At 44.5% G+C, this 18,959-nt stretch overlaps 1 protein-coding gene across 1 annotated transcript in view; it reads right to left on the reverse strand.

Annotated features, from left to right (window-relative positions):
* LOC139764789 (uncharacterized) overlaps window positions 1-18,959 on the reverse strand; it is an 821,726-nt gene that overhangs the window by 517,082 nt on the left and 285,685 nt on the right. The window lies entirely within an intron of this gene.

Consider the following 18,959-nt stretch of genomic DNA (forward strand, 5'->3'; position numbering starts at 1 on the left):
TCCTATAATTCGTAATTCACAAATCCCCATCTTCGAAAAAAATGTTAAGATGGCATGTCGGAATATCATTAGTTCGCAAGAGATTCTTGATTAAAAAAAATTGGACGTCTAAAACCTTAATCATTTTGATGAATGAAATCTTAATGTACGAAGACCAAGTCCATTCCTTTAGTTCGCCCATTAATCACATGAAGTGCAAAAAGGGAACGTAAATTTGGCTCTCTCAGGCATTGTGGGTCATCTCTTCATCTCGACACGCTGGAAAGGAGTGAGAGCGAGAGAGAAAAAAATCCAGACTGGAGATTTTTTTGGAGAGAACATTTGTACCATTTTGTGGGTTTACTCGGAGTGCTTTTGTGATGAACTCATTACCGAGATTAAAGAACCGTAATGAACCTGGATATTCTCTCTGTTGGCTTCAGAAAGAATTTATTTTTCTTCGTCTCTCTCAGGCGTCATGATAATATCTCTCTTATCGCGGCCGGACCGCTACTCCAAAATTCTCGCACTCTATATGCGAGTGTGAGATGATAAGATGCTTATCAGCTGGAGAGGTTATGTATCACTGGTCGTCATACAATATCCAGGACGTATGCCATTATTCATATCTTGGATACCTGCCCGAGTAGTGACTGTGTAAGCATTCGATATGTGGGTCTTGTCCTCAGGTGATGCTACGCGAGAAGTGTGATTAGTAAGGTTATGGTAAAATCTAATGATAATGATTGCACTGATAAGATACGAAGCAGCCGAACACGCACTCCTCAGACATGGTATAATACGTTTGAACAAACTATATCTCGGACACTAGTAAGATGCAACGGAGAAAATATCTGGAGATGATGTAACTTAAGAATGCTAGAGGGCCTTAAACCATATGATCCAGAGTCCATTTCTCTATACGTGCTGAGCAGGTGTGCAGATACGCTAGACAGGCTATATGAAATATTGTCCAAGAGATCACAGGAGGAAGATAATGTAATGGGTAAACGTATACGTCTCTTTAAAAAGGAAGACACTGAGAAGTTGTGCTGATCTACAGACCAGTCTTTCTTATGTATGTGGTCTGTAAGATACTAAACAAAATAACCATAGTAAATGGATGACAACTTGCCAAGGAGAAACTCTAAGACACAATAGATTCAGGGGAAAAGAGGTTATAGATATAACAAACCTCTTAGACTTCTATACGACAGCGAACTCAATTTTAGGGAAAAGATAAGGATGGATAGACTGTGTGTATCTAAACCGCCAGAAAGCCTTTGACACTATACCATACAGGAGGTTGCTCAGGAACCTGAATCTTTAGGCAGGGATAAGTGGGAGACTCCTTCAATGGATAGAAAATATCAGCATTTCTTATGAAGGGAACAAAGAGCACACGTCACAGGAACCTCCTGGAAACAAGTACGATTATTTGTAGCATACCGCAAGACTCGGTCCCATGACCACTGATCTTCTTGATCAGTGCGAATATCTTACCAGATGGACAACATTCAAACCTAAATACTTCTCTGATGATGGGAAGACCATGAAGGAAAGTGATGAGTTTAGGAACCTATTTCATCCCCGCACCTCACAGATGGGTAATTACGCCCTTCTCTCCCAGACACAACCTCTTCTCCCCATCACTACCTTTGGCTCCCAGTCACAACGCCCACCTCCCACCTCACGACCTCCTACTCCGCATCACAACCACCACCTCCTCTCTATCACAGCCTCTCCCTCTTCGCCTTCACAACCGCCCCTCCCTATTGCCCTTTCCTCATCACCATCTTCCCCCACCAGAGCCACCCCTCCCCCACCTCCCCCTCCTCAGCTGTCAATACCCCGTCTGGCGATAACTGACGCGTGTCGCCCCTGCTCCATACTGACTGGCTTTACAGCGCGTCCGCAGCCCCAGCTGCTGGGCTCGTCCACTCGCCTCTTCTGGCCTCTCTCTCTCTCTCTCTCTCTCTCTCTCTCTCTCTCTCTCTCTCTCTCTCTCTCTCTCTCGTTATTTTCCAACCTAACTGCAAACAAACTTTGGTTCGTTTCCAGAGATACGTCTTCCTCTTGCCTGCCTTCAAGTCTCATCCCCCAGAGCACGACGGTACGCCCCTTAAGCACGTCCGTACGCGATAATTATGGCAGTGCGACCCTTGGGTATGACGACCTGGTTCATGAACAGGGAGATATATATATATATATATATATATATATATATATATATATATATATATATATATATATATATATATATATATATATATATATTACTTTGTCGCTGTCTCCCGCGTTAGCAAGGTAGCGCAAGGAAACAGACGAAAGAATGGCCCAACCCACACACACACACACGTATATACATACACGTCCACACACGCACATATACATACCTATAAATTTCAACGTATACATATATATACATACACAAACATACACATATATGCACATGAACATAATTCATACTGACTGCCTTTATTTATTCCCGTCGCCACCCTGCCACACATGGAATGACAACCCCCTACCCCCGCATGCGCGCGAGGTAGCGTTAAGAAAAGACAACAAAGGCCACATTCGTTCACAGTCTCTAGCTGTCATGTATAATGCACCGAAACCACAGCTCCCTTTACACATCCAGGCCCCCATAAAACTTTCCATGGTTCACCCCAGACGCTTCACATGTCCTGGTTCAATCCACTGACAACACGTCGACCCCGGTATAACACACCGTTCCAATTCACTCTATTCCTTGCACGCCTTTCACCCTCCTGCATGTTCAGGCCCCGATCGCTGAAAATCCTTTTCACTCCATCTTTCCACCTCCAATTTGGTCTCCTACTTCTCGTTCTCTCCACCTCTGACACATATATCCTCTTGGTCAATCTTTCCTCACTTATTCTCTCCATGTGACCAAACCACTTCAAAACACCCTCTTCTGCTCTTTCAACCACACTCTTTTTATTACCACACATCTCTTTCACCCTTTCATTACTTAATCGATCAAACCACCTCACACCAAATATTGTCCTCAAACATCTCATTTCCAACACATCCACCTTCCTCCGCACAACTCAATCTATAGCCCACGCCTCGCAACCATATAACATTGTTGGAACCACTATTCCTTCCAACATACCCATTTTTGCTTTCCGAGATAATGGTCTCGCCTTCAACACATTTTTCAACGTTCCCAGAACTTCGCCCCTTCCCCCACCCTGTGACTCTCTTCCGCTTCCATGGTTCCATCCGCTGCCAAATCCACTCCCAGATATTTAAAACACTTCACTTCCTCCAGTTTTTCTCCATTCAAACTTACTTCCCAATTGACTTGTCCCTCAACCCTACTGTACCTAATAACCTTGCTCTTATTCACATTTACTCTCAGCTTTCTTCTTTCACACACTTTACCAAACTCAGTCACCAGCTTCTACAGTTTCTCACCCGAATCAGCCACCAGCACTGTATCATCAGCCAACAACAACTGACTCACTTCCCAAGTTCTCTCATCCACAACAGACTGCATACTTGCCCCTCTCTCCAAAACTCGAGGTGATGTGCCAAGTGAGAGGGTCAGGGAAAATGGTTTGGTAAACAGAGAAGAGCTAGTGAAAGCTTTGCGGAATATGAAAGCCGGCAAGGCGGCGGGTTTGGATGGTATTGCAGTGGAATTTATCAAAAAATGGGGTTACTGTATTGGTGACTGGATGGTAATTATATTCAATGTATGTTTGGTTCATGGTGAAGTGCCTGAGGACTGGCGGAATGCATACATAATGCCATTGTACAAAGGCAAAGGGGATAAAGGTGAGTGTTCAAATTACAGAGGTACAAGTTTGTTGATTATTCCTGGGAAATTATATGGGAGAGTATTATTTGAGAGGGTAAAGACATATACGGAGAATCAGATTGGGGAAGAACAGTGTGGCTTCAGAAGTGGTAGAGGGTGTGTGGATCAAGTGTTTGCTTTGAAGAATGGATGCAAGAAATACTTAGAAAAAAATGGATCTGTAAGTAGCCTTTATGGATCTCGTGAAGTCATACGATAAGTTGATAGAGATGCTCTGTGGAAGGTATTACGAGTATATGGTTTGAGAGGCAAGTTGCTATAAGCAATGGAGAGTTTTTATCGAGGATGTAAGGCATGTGTACGAGTAGGAAGAGAGGAAAGTGATTGGTTCTCAGTGAATGTCGGTTTGCTGCAGGGTGCGTGATGTCTCTATGGCTATTTAATTTGTTTATGGATGGGCTAGTTAGGGAAGTGAATGCAAGAGTTTTGGAGAAAGGAGCAAGCATGCAGTCTGTTGTGGATGAGGGCTTGGGACGTGAGTCAATTGTTGTTCGCTGATGATATAGCGTTTCTGGCTGATTCGGGTGAGAAACTGCAGAATCTGGTGACTGAGTCTGGTAAAGAGTGTGAAAGAAGAAAGCTGAGAGTAAATGTGAAAAAGAGCAAGGTTATTAGGTGCAGCAAGTTTGAGGGACAAGTCCAATGGGAGGTAAGATTGAATGGAGAAAAACTGGAGGAAGTGAAGTGTTTTTACATATCTGGGAGTGGACTTAGCAGCAGATGGATCCATGGAAGCGGAAGCGAGTCACAGGGTGGGGGAGGGGGCGAAGGTTCTGGGAGCGTTGAAGAATGAGTGGAAGGCGAAGACGTTATCCCGGAGGGCAAAAATGGGTACCTTTGAAGGAATAGTGGTTCCATCAACGTAATAGGGATGCGAGGCGTAGGCTATAGATAGGGTTGTACGGAGGAGGGGGGATGTGTTGGAAATGAGATGTTTGAGGGCAATATGTGGTGAGGTAGTTTAATCGAGTAAATAATAAAAGGGTAAGAGAGATGCGAGGTGATAAAATGTGTGTGGTTTAGAGAGCAGAAGGGGGTGTACTGAAATGGTTTGGTCACATAGAGAGGATGAGTGAGGAAAGATTGACAAAGAGGATATGTGTGTCAGAAGCGGAGGGAACGAGGAGAAGAGGGAGACCAAATTGGAAGTGGAAGGTTGGAGTGAAAAAGATTTTGAGGGATCGGGGACTGAACATGCAGGAGGGTGAAAGGCGTGCAAGGAATAGAGTGAACTGGAACCATTTGGTATACCGGGGTCGACGTGGTGTCAATGGATTGAACCAGGGAATGTTTTGTGGGACCTAGATGTAGAAATGGAGCTGTGGTTTCGGTGCATTACACATGACAGCTAGAGACTGAGTGTGAACGAATGTGGCCTTTGTTGTCTTTTCCTAGCGCTACCTCGCGCGCGTGCATGGGAGGGGGGGTTGCCATTTCATGTGTGGCGGGGTGGCGACGAGAATGGATGAGGGCAGCAAGTATGAATATGTACATGTGTATATATGTACATGTCTGTGTATGTATATGTATGCATACGTTGAAACGTATACGTATGTATATGTGCATGTGTGGGTGTCTATTTATATTCATGTGTACGTGGGTGGGTTGGGCCATTCTTTCGTCTGTTTCCTTGCGCTACCTCGCTAACGCGGGAGACAGCGACTATGTATTATATATATATATATATATATATATATATATATATATATATATATATATATATATATATATATATATATATATTTAAAGTGCAGGGAATTAATCAAAATCCAAATCTTAGGCCAAAATCATGATCATATTCCATCACACACTCATGAGATGTTACCATCCCACACTCAAGACGTGTTACCATCCCACACTCATGATGTGTTACCATCACACACTCATGACGTGTTACCATCACACACTCATGACGTGTTACCATCACACACTCATGATGTGTTACCATCCCACACTCATGACGTGTTACCATCACACACTCATGACGTGTTACCATCCCACACTCATGATGTGTTACCATCACACACTCAAGACGTGTTACCATCCCACACTCATGATGTGTTACCATCACACACTCATGACGTGTTACCATCACACACTCATGACGTGTTACCATCACACACTCATGACGTGTTACCATCACACACTCATGACGTGTTACCATCACACACTCATGACGTGTTACCATCACACACTCATGACGTGTTACCATCCCACACTCATGATGTGTTACCATCCCACACTCATGACGTGTTACCATCACACACTCATGACGTGTTACCATCCCACACTCATGATGTGTTACCATCCCACACTCAAGACGTGTTACCATCCCACACTCATGATGTGTTACCATCACACACTCATGACGTGTTACCATCCCACACTCATGACGTGTTACCATCACACACTCATGACGTGTTACCATCCCACACTCATGACGTGCTACCATCATCACTGGTGTCAAGTCCGTCGCTCAGAGACGGTTTTCATTACTGGTCATCATAGTCATCATCGTCATTACTGGTTATCATACTATCATTATCATCATTACTGCAGTCATTATACTACCATCATTATCATCATTACTGGTCATCATACTATCATTATCATTACTGCAGTCATTATACTACCATCATTATCATCATTACTGGTCATCATACTATCATAATCGTCATTACTGCAGTAATCATACTATCATTATCATCATTACTGCAGTCATCCTACTGTCATCATCATCATCGTCGTCATTACTGCAGTCATCAGTATGTCATCATCGTCAATACTCTTGCCATTATCATATCATCGTTAATATCAAGTCATCATCATGTCATTATTACTGTTGTCGTTACAATCCTTATCATTATGACCTTACCATCATTACTGTCGTTAATCTATCTTATTATGATCGATCATACGTCTATCTCTTATGATATTTTCTGAACATATCATCCTTATGTGTTCATCAACCATCATCTCTATGTTTATATCATTTGTTCCTCGGCGTTATCAACGTAATTCGTTACCACGCCATCGTGTTGTATACAGTCATCATATAACCATCACATTATCATACCATCATCATCATTGCTATCATCACATCATCACGGTGTTTTATCTCGTCAAAAGCCAGGCAGATCAAACAACACGTACGTCATCCCTGGCCACGTACTTCGTGCTATCCAAGGGTCGTACGGTCTATGTTCAAAGGTCTGAACTTTGCTTTGTGTGCAAGCATACTTTAAATTCCTATAGCCAGCGTGTGAGGCACACGCTAATCAGCCTGACTGTTCAGTGACACGAGAGCAGCCATCACGGGGTGCGAGGGTGGGGTGGGGTTGGAGAGAGAGAGTGGGGGGGACTACAGTGCCTCGGATCTCCACCAGGTGGACAGGGGATCGCTAAGCCCTTCGTTGGCTAGATCTGGATATACACAAATATGCTTCGGGGATGGGTGCGAGACCCGAGGCTGGACAGAGAATCCGAAGATAGACGTAGGCTTCAAGGCTTGATGTGGTCTTCAAGGCTGAATGTAAGCTTCAAGGCTGGACGCAGGGGCCAGGGCTGGATGACGGCTTCAAGGCTGGGCGAGGGCTTCAGGGATGGACATAGGGTCCAAAGCTGGATATAGTCTCCAAGGCTGGACGAGGCTAGACTTCGGATCAAAGGCTGGACGCAGGCTCCAAGGCTGGAGTAAGCTCAGTTTGGACGCACAGCAGGTTCTAAGGCTGGACGAAGGCTCTACGGTTTGGCGAAAACTCCAAGGCGGAACGTACATTCCAAGGCTGAACATAGGCATCAAGGATGATAGTATTCTCCGACACTGAACGAAGGCTCCGATGCAACACACAAGGCAACAATGTTTGATGCTTAATAGCAACATCGGCGGTGTCGCAAAACATCCAATCTGGCTTCAAACTCTTAGGCACAGGTAGACAGGGACTCACCCCCGGCTGTCTGGACATCTTCCTCAGGAGTAGATAAGTGTGTGGAACGCTCAAACTTATTCACGGAGGTGCTGAATGCTGACTGAACATCTTGATAGAAGTTCTCTTTCTGATCCTGCAGAGTCAGTGGGCTGAGAACAGTATGAAGGGACGGTGTTGGCGCACTGGTCTGAACTGAGCTGCTCCTCCGTCTACGTTCTATACCCGCTGCTTCATGGCAGTCATACTTGTGCCTCGCCCAGCACCATGTGATGCCAGATCCCAGTAGCAACAGAGCATGACTTCCAGGTCTGTATCGTCGTCGACCAGCACAGTCTTAAATCTTGTTGCAGGCTCCACTGCACCAGGTAATACTGCACACTCCACTGCACTAGATAACACATTCCTGACCATGACTCAGTTCTACACCTAGAGGTACATACCGTGCATGGTGATCAGTTCTACACCTATAGGTACATACCGTGCATGGTGATCAGTTCTACACCTATAGGTACATACTGTGCATGGTGATCAGTTCTACACCTATAGGTACATACTGTGCATGGTGATCAGTTCTACACCTATAGGTACATACTGTGCATGGTGATCAGTTCTACACCTATAGGTACATACTGTGCATGGTGATCAGTTCTACACCTATAGGTACATACTGTGCATGGTGATCAGTTCTACACCTATAGGTACATACTGTGCATGGTGATCAGTTCTACACCTATAGGTACATACTGTGCATGGTGATCAGTTCTACACCTATAGGTACATACCGTGCATGGTGATCAGTTCTACACCTATAGGTACATACTGTGCATGGTGATCAGTTCTACACCTATAGGTACATACCGTGCATGGTGATCAGTTCTACATCTATAGGTACATACCGTGCATGGTGATCAGTTCTACACCTATAGGTACATACCGTGCATGGTGATCAGTTCTACATCTATAGGTACATACTGTGCACGGTGATCAGTTCTACACCTATAGGTACATACTGTGCATGGTGATCAGTTCTACACCTATAGGTACATACTGTGCATGGTGATCAGTTCTACACCTATAGGTACATACTGTGTATGGTGATCAGTTCTACATCTATAGGTACATACCGTGCATGGTGATCAGTTCTACACCTATAGGTACATACCGTGCATGGTGATCAGTTCTACACCTAGAGGTACATACCGTGCATGGTGATCAGTTCTACACCTATAGGTACATACCGTGCATGGTGATCAGTTGTACACCTATAGGTACATACCGTGCATGGTGATCAGTTCTACACCTATAGGTACATACCGTGCACGGTGATCAGTTCTACACCTAGAGGTACATACCGTGCATGGTGATCAGTTCTACATCTATAGGTACATACCGTGCATGGTGATCAGTTCTACACCTATAGGTACATACTGTGTATGGTGATCAACCACAGTTTCTTTGTCATGTTTGCCAATAATGAGCCATTTGTCACTCACTGCAGCTCAAGATATACCATAAACTCTCACGCCTGGTCTGGTCTTGCTTCCCGCACATCTCTGGCGAGAGTCCAGAGCGTCAGTGACCCGCAGGGCCATGGAATACGTTGGTGTCTCATCCTTTGGCACTCCCGGGGCCCCTGACAGTCAAACCCAGACTGCATCTATAGGCACTGACGGCAGTGACTGTCGGAGCCTGAGTGAGGCGTTCAGACAGTGGTGGCGAGTTCCTGCCTCAGTCTTGAAAACTGATTACATTTCGCACACTGAGCTTAGCCTACCAATGCGGAGTGGTAGAGGGCCACTTAATCTGCATCTCTAGTGGTCCCGACATCATGCCTTTCCTTCTCCGTGAACAAGTAATCTGCAGCTGTTTGTCCAGTCATGGACTCCATGGTTTACCCAGTACAACGACACCACTCAGCCTGTTCCAGAAGATCGGGTCACGGACAGATCACATCAAACACCATTCTCACTTTCGGGTAATGCTGATGGCTCACATGTGCTCATTATCAGGAAGTGTTCGGTGGAGTCTGTGACTTACAAATCATCAGAAATGAAACATGGATCCTGAATGGTAGCCAGGTTATGCACCTGCAGGTGCTGCGTGCCAGGAATATATCATTTTTGACAAGATAACGATATTCATCTCGTCAGTCGCATGACGACTTACAATGCACGTTTGACCACTGGAGTTCGACGATGCAGACGACCCGTGATTACGACGGTACGACGACCCTTGCATACGTCGGCACATCCCTGGTGGACAACAGTACTACCCTTGGATATGCTAGCCTGGCCCAGGATATGACCCATAAATGGACAGACCACACGTTAGGCCATCAAGGGTCAGGTCAAAATCCAAATCACCATACCCCGAAGGTCGTATGGTTGTGCTCTTCGGTCGTACTACAGTAGTGTCGTGCCCAAGGGCCACAAGCTCGTGCTCAAGGATAGCACTCTCGTATACAAAGGGGCTAAATTGGCTTCGTTTTAACCAAGAGACAAACATTGGCAAGGGATCTCTCATTCCTGTGTGCACAACGCAGGTTTCAGTGAGGCTATCTGACGGACTAGCTCTGAACACTTCCTCTAAGAGGATTATAAAAGACTTTTATCATGGCCAACATTACTTCGTCTGGCTAAAAGCAGAATACATTCTGTTGTATTTGGTGTAATGTCATGCACCAGAACGCCAGGATCTCTCTCTCTCGACAGAGTTTCAGCACATCTGGACAATGTCAAAGATACAACAATGCACATCAATAACCTGGTGATATGAACAGTTCAAAACGAAGGGTATTGGTGGATTCAAACTCATTCTTCTCCAGGCCGCTCGGGGTTCAGCCCGCAATAGTTCGCACCCACGTCATGGCATTCCGTCTGCAGTCAACCCAGCTGTTCATCTCCCCATTGGGGCTTGTCCATAAATTCGTTGCTAACTTAGGCTACGATTATACATACATATATATATATATATATATATATATATATATATATATATATATATATATATATATATATATAGCATTAATGAGATGAATATGATTACGACTTATGTTGCCTGGTCCGTCTCAGCTAATATAAAAGACTAAAGATAAAACGTTGACACATCAACAAATTATAGTAGTTTATGATATACGTGATACAGCCTGACCACGGCTTTAAGTAGAGCCCACTCATGGCTACACACCGAACCAAATTCCCGACAAATATTATCTGAAAAGGTAAAATTACTTCCCGACCTTGAATCAGTATCTCTCGCGCCTTCCTCTCTCAGAGCAGAGAGATCGCGAGATGTGAGCAACAAAAATCACACGCATTAAAGATTACAATATGTCGAGCTGGGAACATGGCGAGGCCACTCACAATCCCCAGGTTGATCGTGTCGAGGGAGTTCGCCGACAGCCTGATTTGGCGAGGGTGAAGCAATACTGCTCTTGTTTTCATGTCTGAAGCGTAATTCTTGGATTTACTAAGTTGCGTGGGAAGCTTAAAGTTGATGTTGGTGCTGGTGTGTAGGACGACTTAAAACTGGACTCGGTGTAGCTGTGGAGGACCAATCTAACTAGAGGCAGTGTACGTGCTTGTAGGTGGATGATTTATTCAAGATGGTGCTCATGTGGCTATGAGACGAGAGTATTCAAAGTGGCGTGGGAGTAGATGCTGAGGAGCATTCAAAAATGATGTTGGAGTATATGCCAAGAAGCACTTAAACTGGCGTCGGAGTAGATGCCAGGGAGGGTTTAAACTGGCGTCGGAGTAGATGCCAGGGAAGGATTTAAACTGGCGTCGGAGTAGATGCCAGGGAAGGATTTAAACTGGCGTCGGAGTAGTTGCCAAGGAACATTTAAACAGGCGCTGGAGCATCTCGGTGAGAGAGGTTGCAGGTGGGTGTTGGGTGTGGCTTATTCAAGAGGTCCTGAACAAAGCGAGCCTTGGAGACGAGGGAGGACGTCAGCTTGCGTGGGTGTTGTGTGGGAGGATCTGATCCCAACGGTACGAGCTGATGCCCTCATGATACTTATTAACCCAGAGGATTAGACGCAGCTCAGCTCCCTGAGCGCTGACCTCAAGTGCCTAATCAAGCATTCAAACTCCTGACTCTTCACCATTATTGCACCAAAGCGGGATCAATAATGATGTACACGTAAAAAAAAAAGAGAGATAGTTTATAGGTGGCTCGTCTGTTGTGCTCGACTTACTACCTAAAAATGCTAAACAGAGACCAGATCCTACTGGTTTCATTTTTACTGCTCACGTTAGAAAACACACGATGGTTTTTTTTTTATTACCAGGATATTCTAGACCGTCATGGCTTCCAGTGGTTAAGACTTTCATGCGGGGTCAATGTATGCATACCTCCACGACCAGCGGCCAAGGTGTTAGTTACTGTGGGTCCGATTTAGCACGTCCGTATCCTATTCCCAGTATGAGAGAGAATCATACAATTTAGCACTTTATCTATTCCAAATATGCGAGAGTCATTGATACTTCGACAGTTCTTTTTGTACCACTTTGTACCACTAACATACATGTGTATGTCTTCTTCTGATGAGTAAAGTGCAAATGTTACAATGTGGAAGGGGGCTCAAGCGAACATATACTACTTTAAGACAGAGAAAAAGGGATAATAATACCTCATGAATATAGCACATAACCATGACGACTGGGTCGTAGATGGTAGACACTCAACGTCCTATCTATCGTGAGTGGACGGCTCTGGCTAGTGGGTTAGTACACAGGGTCTTCACATTACATCAGGGCGAGTCTGGTAGGATGATAGCAGAGGGTGGAGATGGTAAGGAAATACGAGGTGGACGAACAACAGGAGGTGGAGTGGGATAGATGGTGGAATAAATCAAGAGACCAGGAGGAAAGACCACAGCATGAAGAAGTGTGGATGTATTACAGATGAAAGGGAGGTAGGCAGACAGACACGTAGACGGGGAGCCATGCAGGCAGACAAAGAAACAGAAAGGCAGACAAAGACAGACAGACATGCATGGACAAACACACAAATACTGTATTTAAGAAAGAGGACAAAAAGACGGCTAAGAAAACAAGCATAGCTCTGTCTCTCAAACCCAAAGCAAACAGGGAACCCAATATTCCACATGCCCTTCAACATTCGACACAGATCAGCAAACACAGAGAGAGAGAGAGAGAGAGAGAGAGAGAGAGAGAGAGAGAGAGAGAGGGAGGGGGGGGGGGGGGGGAATCCCTATATGGCTGCCTGAAACGCTTTCAACCTTCCACACTGGACCAGTAAACACCAGTGTGGCAGCGGGTGGGGGAGTGGAGGAGGATGGTGGCGGGTTTAAGTCATGATACCAGGTCGAGCAAGGCACGTCTGGCTGGCTGGCTGGCCTGGGGCAGGAGGTGTGTGTGTGTATAAGGGAGGAAGCGAGTGCTTTCCTGACTTCTCTATGTGCGAGGAGTTACACTCTCTCTCTCTCTCTCTCTCTCTCTCTCTCTCTCTCTCTCTCTCTCTCGTGAAGTCAGATGGCGAAGACAGAGTTATGGTGTTGGTGCTACGGAGTTTCACTGTGTTACATACGCGTTGCGCTGAGCTGTTGGTGTTACGTTGCGCTGAGCTGTTGGTGTTACGATGCGCTTTAGTCTGTGATGATGATGTGTTTTAGGTCGTGTCATAAATTGTTGCAGAGTGAGGTAAGACAAGCTACAGTGTGTCACAATGTTACACGTCGCAGTAGTAACATCCGTAACGTGTTCCAAGTTTATCATTATATATATATATATATATATATATATATATATATATATATATATATATATATATATATATATATATACAATGTACGCTCCAGCCACGACAATGGATCGTCCCCAAACACAACCATGACCCAGTCCCATCCAAGACAATGGTTCAGTCCCAACCACAGCTTTGGCCTGATCCCAACCACAAGCATGGTTCGCTCCCGCATACAACCATGGCCTGATCCCAACCACAAGCATGGTCGCTCCCGCATACAACCATGGCCTGATCCCAACGACAACTATGGTATGATCCCACAGAAAACCAGATTTGAAATTTACAAAAATCGAGATAAAATTTTCAAAATTTTTGAATACTAATAACATGGTATCGCTTTACAGATAAACAAAAGAGAAACTGGGATAATCAGTTTCTAAACTGTGGTTCCATGAATGAAATCTTCAATCTAAATGCAACTCTCGAAATGTAATCATCTAAGTTTAACTACCAAAATGTGAATATCTCAATGTAACTATAAGCAAATGGATTTGTATGTAGCATTTATGGATCTGGAGAAGGCATATGATAGAGTTGATAGAGATGCTCTGTGGAAGGTATTAAGAATATATGGTGTGGGAGGAAAGTTGTTAGAAGCAGTGAAAAGTTTGTATCGAGGATGTAAGGCATGTGTACGTGTAGGAAGAGAGGAAAGTGATTGGTTCTCAGTGAATGTAGGTTTGCGGCAGGGGTGTGTGATGTCTCCATGGTTGTTTAATTTGTTTATGGATGGGGTTGTTAAGGAGGTAAATGCAAGAGTTTTGGAAAGAGGGGCAAGTATGAAGTCTGTTGGGGATGAGAGAGCTTGGGAAGTGAGTCAGTTGTTGTTCGCTGATGATACAGCGCTGGTGGCTGATTCATGTGAGAAACTGCAGAAGCTGGTGACTGAGTTTGGTAAAGTGTGTGGAAGAAGAAAGTTAAGAGTAAATGTGAATAAGAGCAAGGTTATTAGGTACAGTAGGGTTGAGGGTCAAGTCAATTGGAAGGTGAGTTTGAATGGAGAAAAACTGGAGGAAGTGAAGTGTTTTAGATATCTGGGAGTGGATCTGGCAGCGGATGGAACCATGGAAGCGGAAGTGGATCATAGGGTGGGGGAGGGGGCGAAAATTCTGGGGGCCTTGAAGAATGTGTGGAAGTCGAGAACATTATCTCGGAAAGCAAAAATGGGTATGTTTGAAGGAATAGTGGTTCCAACAATGTTGTATGGTTGCGAGGCGTGGGCTATGGATAGAGTTGTGCGCAGGAGGATGGATGTGCTGGAAATGAGATGTTTGAGGACAATGTGTGGTGTGAGGTGGTTTGATCGAGTGAGTAACGTAAGGGTAAGAGAGATGTGTGGAAATAAAAAGAGCGTGGTTGAGAGAGCAGAGAGGGTGTTTTGAAGTGGTTTGGGCACATGGAGAGGATGAGTGAGGAAAGATTGACCAAGAGGATATATGTGTCGGAGGTGGAGGGAACAAGGAGAAGAGGGAGACCAAATTGGAGGTGGAAAGATGGAGTGAAAAAGATTTTGTGTGATCGGGGCCTGAACATGCAGGAGGGTGAAAGGAGGGCAAGGAATAGAGTGAATTGGAGCGATGTGGTATACCGGGGTTGACGTGCTGTCAGTGGATTGAATCAAGGCATGTGAAGCGTCTGGGGTAAGCTATGGAAAGCTGTGTAGGTATGTATATTTGCGTGTGTGGACGTATGTATATACATGTGTATGGGGGGGGTTGGGCCATTTCTTTCGTCTGTTTCCTTGCGCTACCTCGCAAACGCGGGAGACAGCGACAAAGTATAATAAAAAAAAAAAAAAAAACTATATTATAGTAATTCCCTAAATGTAACTAAATGTAATCATCTGATGGTTACTATCTAAGTATCGAAATGAAGATACCGAAATGTAACTAGCTAAATTCAATCATATAAATGCAGCTATCTAAATTAAGCGACCTTTGAATGTAACAAATGTATTTCATTTTCGTGTGATCGTTACACTCTTGAAAGAAATATATAATTCCACTAGAGCTAGATGTAATCATACCCCGATCTGTACCACCTCCATATACACCACTTTATTCCGATGTCAAAAACGAAAGGCTATTCCTTGGCCATATAACTAGCTTATCATAAAAGAGCCGAAAATATAAAGTATAGAGTAAAAAAGTAACGTGTTTTAAGCTTATCTATTGTGTCGAGATAAAAAAAAAAAAAAGGCCCAACAAAAGAATAAAGTAAATATATTTTCGGTGGAGGTAATGAGGTGAGGCGATACTGTCTTTTGTGTAAAACATCAAGGCTGGAACACTCATCTTCTCCGCAGGACAACACAAGAGACGCTGATAAATCAAAGAGACGGTGAGCAGGAGATGAAAAAGGTGAATGACGAGGAAGATTAGAGGAAATTAAAGGAAAGACAAGGATAATGAAGTGAACGAAGTGAATGAAGGAGAGTTAACAGGGAACAGGGATGGAAATAAAGAGGAAAATATGAAAGATAATAGAAATAAACTGAACGAAGAGCAATGTTAAAAAAAAACTCTTGGGGAGGGCGGTGGACTCATGGGCAGGGCAGGGAATACAGGGTAGCTTGGGAAAGACAGGGAAGGATGTAGAAAGCTGGAGACACTAACGAGTACTGAAAGTGGTAATACTAGACAGAATGTGGAGTACTAGACAGACAGGATGTGGAGTACTAGACAGGATATATAGAATTGGACGGTATATGAAGAGTGTAATATATGGATATACACGGTGTATAACATCAGACAGAATATGGAATATCTAACAGGATGTGACGATATGAACATAATGAGTACCTTGAGACAAGGTGTGATGATGAACAAGGTGTGGAACACTAGACAGGGTGTGGAGATGATGAACAAGGTGTGGAACACTAGACAGGGTGTGGAGATGATGAACAAGGTGTGGAACACTAGACAGGGTGAGGAGTATCAGACCGCGGTGATAACAGACGGGAGAGGGCGTTAGTGGTAATTACGGACAGACTCCTTGAAGCAGCTGACGGCTCTCCAAAAACGGTAAACTGAACGACGGGTTTGAGGGGGAGTGGAAGATGGGGCAATGGACCTGGGGTGGAGGGGTGTGCCCCAAGACCCGAGGATGATGGGAAGTTAACCCGACGTCAGGTGGGAGGAGGAGGAGATGGGTCGCATGACTGGGGATGTGCAGTGCATGACGGGAAGAGGGGTCAAGTGGGGCGTGAGACTGTGGAGTGAATAAGGACATCTTATGGGTCAAGACAGACAGACCAGAAGAGTGAACAGGAGCTAGAGATGCTGCTTGATGAACTATACAGAACACTGTGGAGTACAGGACGATAAAAGCGTAATGATCTAGCCAATGGTCCAGCAATTTCTGGTTGGTTGGTTTGGGTTGCTTGGGCTTTAAGATGACCGATAGCCGGGGTTGTGATGGCCGTCAACGATAAGCTTCTTCCAGCACAAGATCTTCAACGCCTTCTTCAGGTGTTGATTCCAAGACCACTTACACTACACTCTCGTTATGTACACGTGGTCCTCGAACACACATCAAACCAAGTTCTTTTATATTGCTACGAAGCGTTCCTGTTCTCTTAAAATAAAAAGAAGCGACTGTTGGAAGATAAGGTGTACAGTGACTATGCTCAGGGATGATTTACCATAATACTTATGAATCATGAATATAAATCAAGGATAAACTTGCTAAGAAAAAAAAAAAAAGGCATAAGAAGAAAAATGAATAGTTTGAATTACGTAGAAAAAATAGTGACTAAACACGAAGGAGCTAATGGAGCAACGAGACATGAGAATGAACCACACCTTCAAGTTGTAAATGAAACCCGAAATCTGAATATAGTCTCGGAAAACAGTTTAGAAAATGTGTGGTACAGCGGAACGAAGCCTTACATAATAAAAATGCTGGTGAGTAAGGGTGCATATTTTCCCTCGGCTGAAATGCCTAGCATAATCCCCCTTTCTTAAGGGGTGCGTGACGGCATACAAACACCGAGATTTAAAGCCCCGAACCACTGAGGAACGCTGATGAAGGCCTCCACTGCGACGCTATAGAACTCATTTTCACGCTTCCCTTTGTTGCAGGGAAAGATCATAGGACCGACCGACTAGACTCGGGGGTCCGATGTAAACTGCTCTGCAGTGAAGCATATTTCGTCCAGAATATCAGAAAGGATTGTTCTGCAGTGAAGCATGATTCGTTCCCAATTCCGGAAAGAATCGTCCTTCAAAGTGCATACAACGCTCCGAGCGAGTTGCTCTGCAGTGAAGCACGCTGCTTTGGCCACTGCAGAGAGAGAGAGAATCGTTGTGCCTTGAAGCACGTCTCTTTCACGACCATAGACAGAGGACATTTCACCACACCCTCGGGTTAACCGAGTTCTGGGGGGCTGTGTCTTATGCAAGGGGGGATGGAGGCGACAGAATGCTGGGAAGGGATGATATTTCCAATCCCGAGACTATGAGGAAAAAGATACGAAAATCACACGTCTCAATTATCAAACACCGTTATCAGGACATAATTAGCCTAGTGTAATGATGTGGTCACGAAAAGCAAAAGAAAAAGTATAGATAATTTACGTTCTCTAAAACGAAAAATTAACGCGAGACGTTATCTCTAACGAAGCTCTCGTTTTCCTTGTCGTTGGACTGCAGGTCGTCTTTGGGGCACGACTCAGCCACAAAAGGCTGTATATCTCATTTAAACGAAGCCGGTGCCAGGTCGTGTCCTAACAAGGCCTGTGATAACAGTGAAATATTGTGCATGTAAAGATGCAGTAGATTTCAGAGCTCGTGAGGCGTGGCATGAAATGTCCAACTTGATGCATACTGTGAAGGTCATTTTCGTAGACATTTTAGTTGACTTTAACATAATGAACGACGGAAGCCTTTTATTACGCTGGGTAAGAGTCAAGTGGAGGGCGTGGCTAGGATACAACACAGCAGGTGAGGGATACAGTTTTCGTGGCGGCGCCGATTTCACCTGCATCGGATTCGTGTATACGTATGCCCGTCTGGTTGTATATCTGTGTCTGTGTATATCGACATGCATATTTCTGTCTGTCATTGTGTGTATGTGTCTACGCCTTGGCATGTGCATGTGCTTGCGTGCGAGGTGAAAAACACATAACAGTAAAATGACCCAGTGCTTCAAGCTAGTATTGCCCAACATTATCTTCAGGGAGGAGGGGGAAAAAAAGAGATATTGTCAAACTACTTACTGAAGAAGTAGTTGACATCACCTTTCTTGGTCAATGGTACACGTTGGAGGTATACGAAAAGGACCTTTACCTTTTAACCTTCTGAGCACAATACGACCCTTGACCACGATGGTGAAACCCTTAAACACGAGAGGGTATGACAGTAAGAGTGAGTGACCCTTGACCATGACGTTATGATGACCCCTAAAGGACGAGGGCATGACACTTGAACACG

Source organism: Panulirus ornatus, chromosome 4 (assembly GCF_036320965.1).
Source record: "Panulirus ornatus isolate Po-2019 chromosome 4, ASM3632096v1, whole genome shotgun sequence".
In the NCBI taxonomy this organism is placed as follows: Eukaryota; Metazoa; Arthropoda; class Malacostraca; order Decapoda; family Palinuridae; genus Panulirus; species Panulirus ornatus.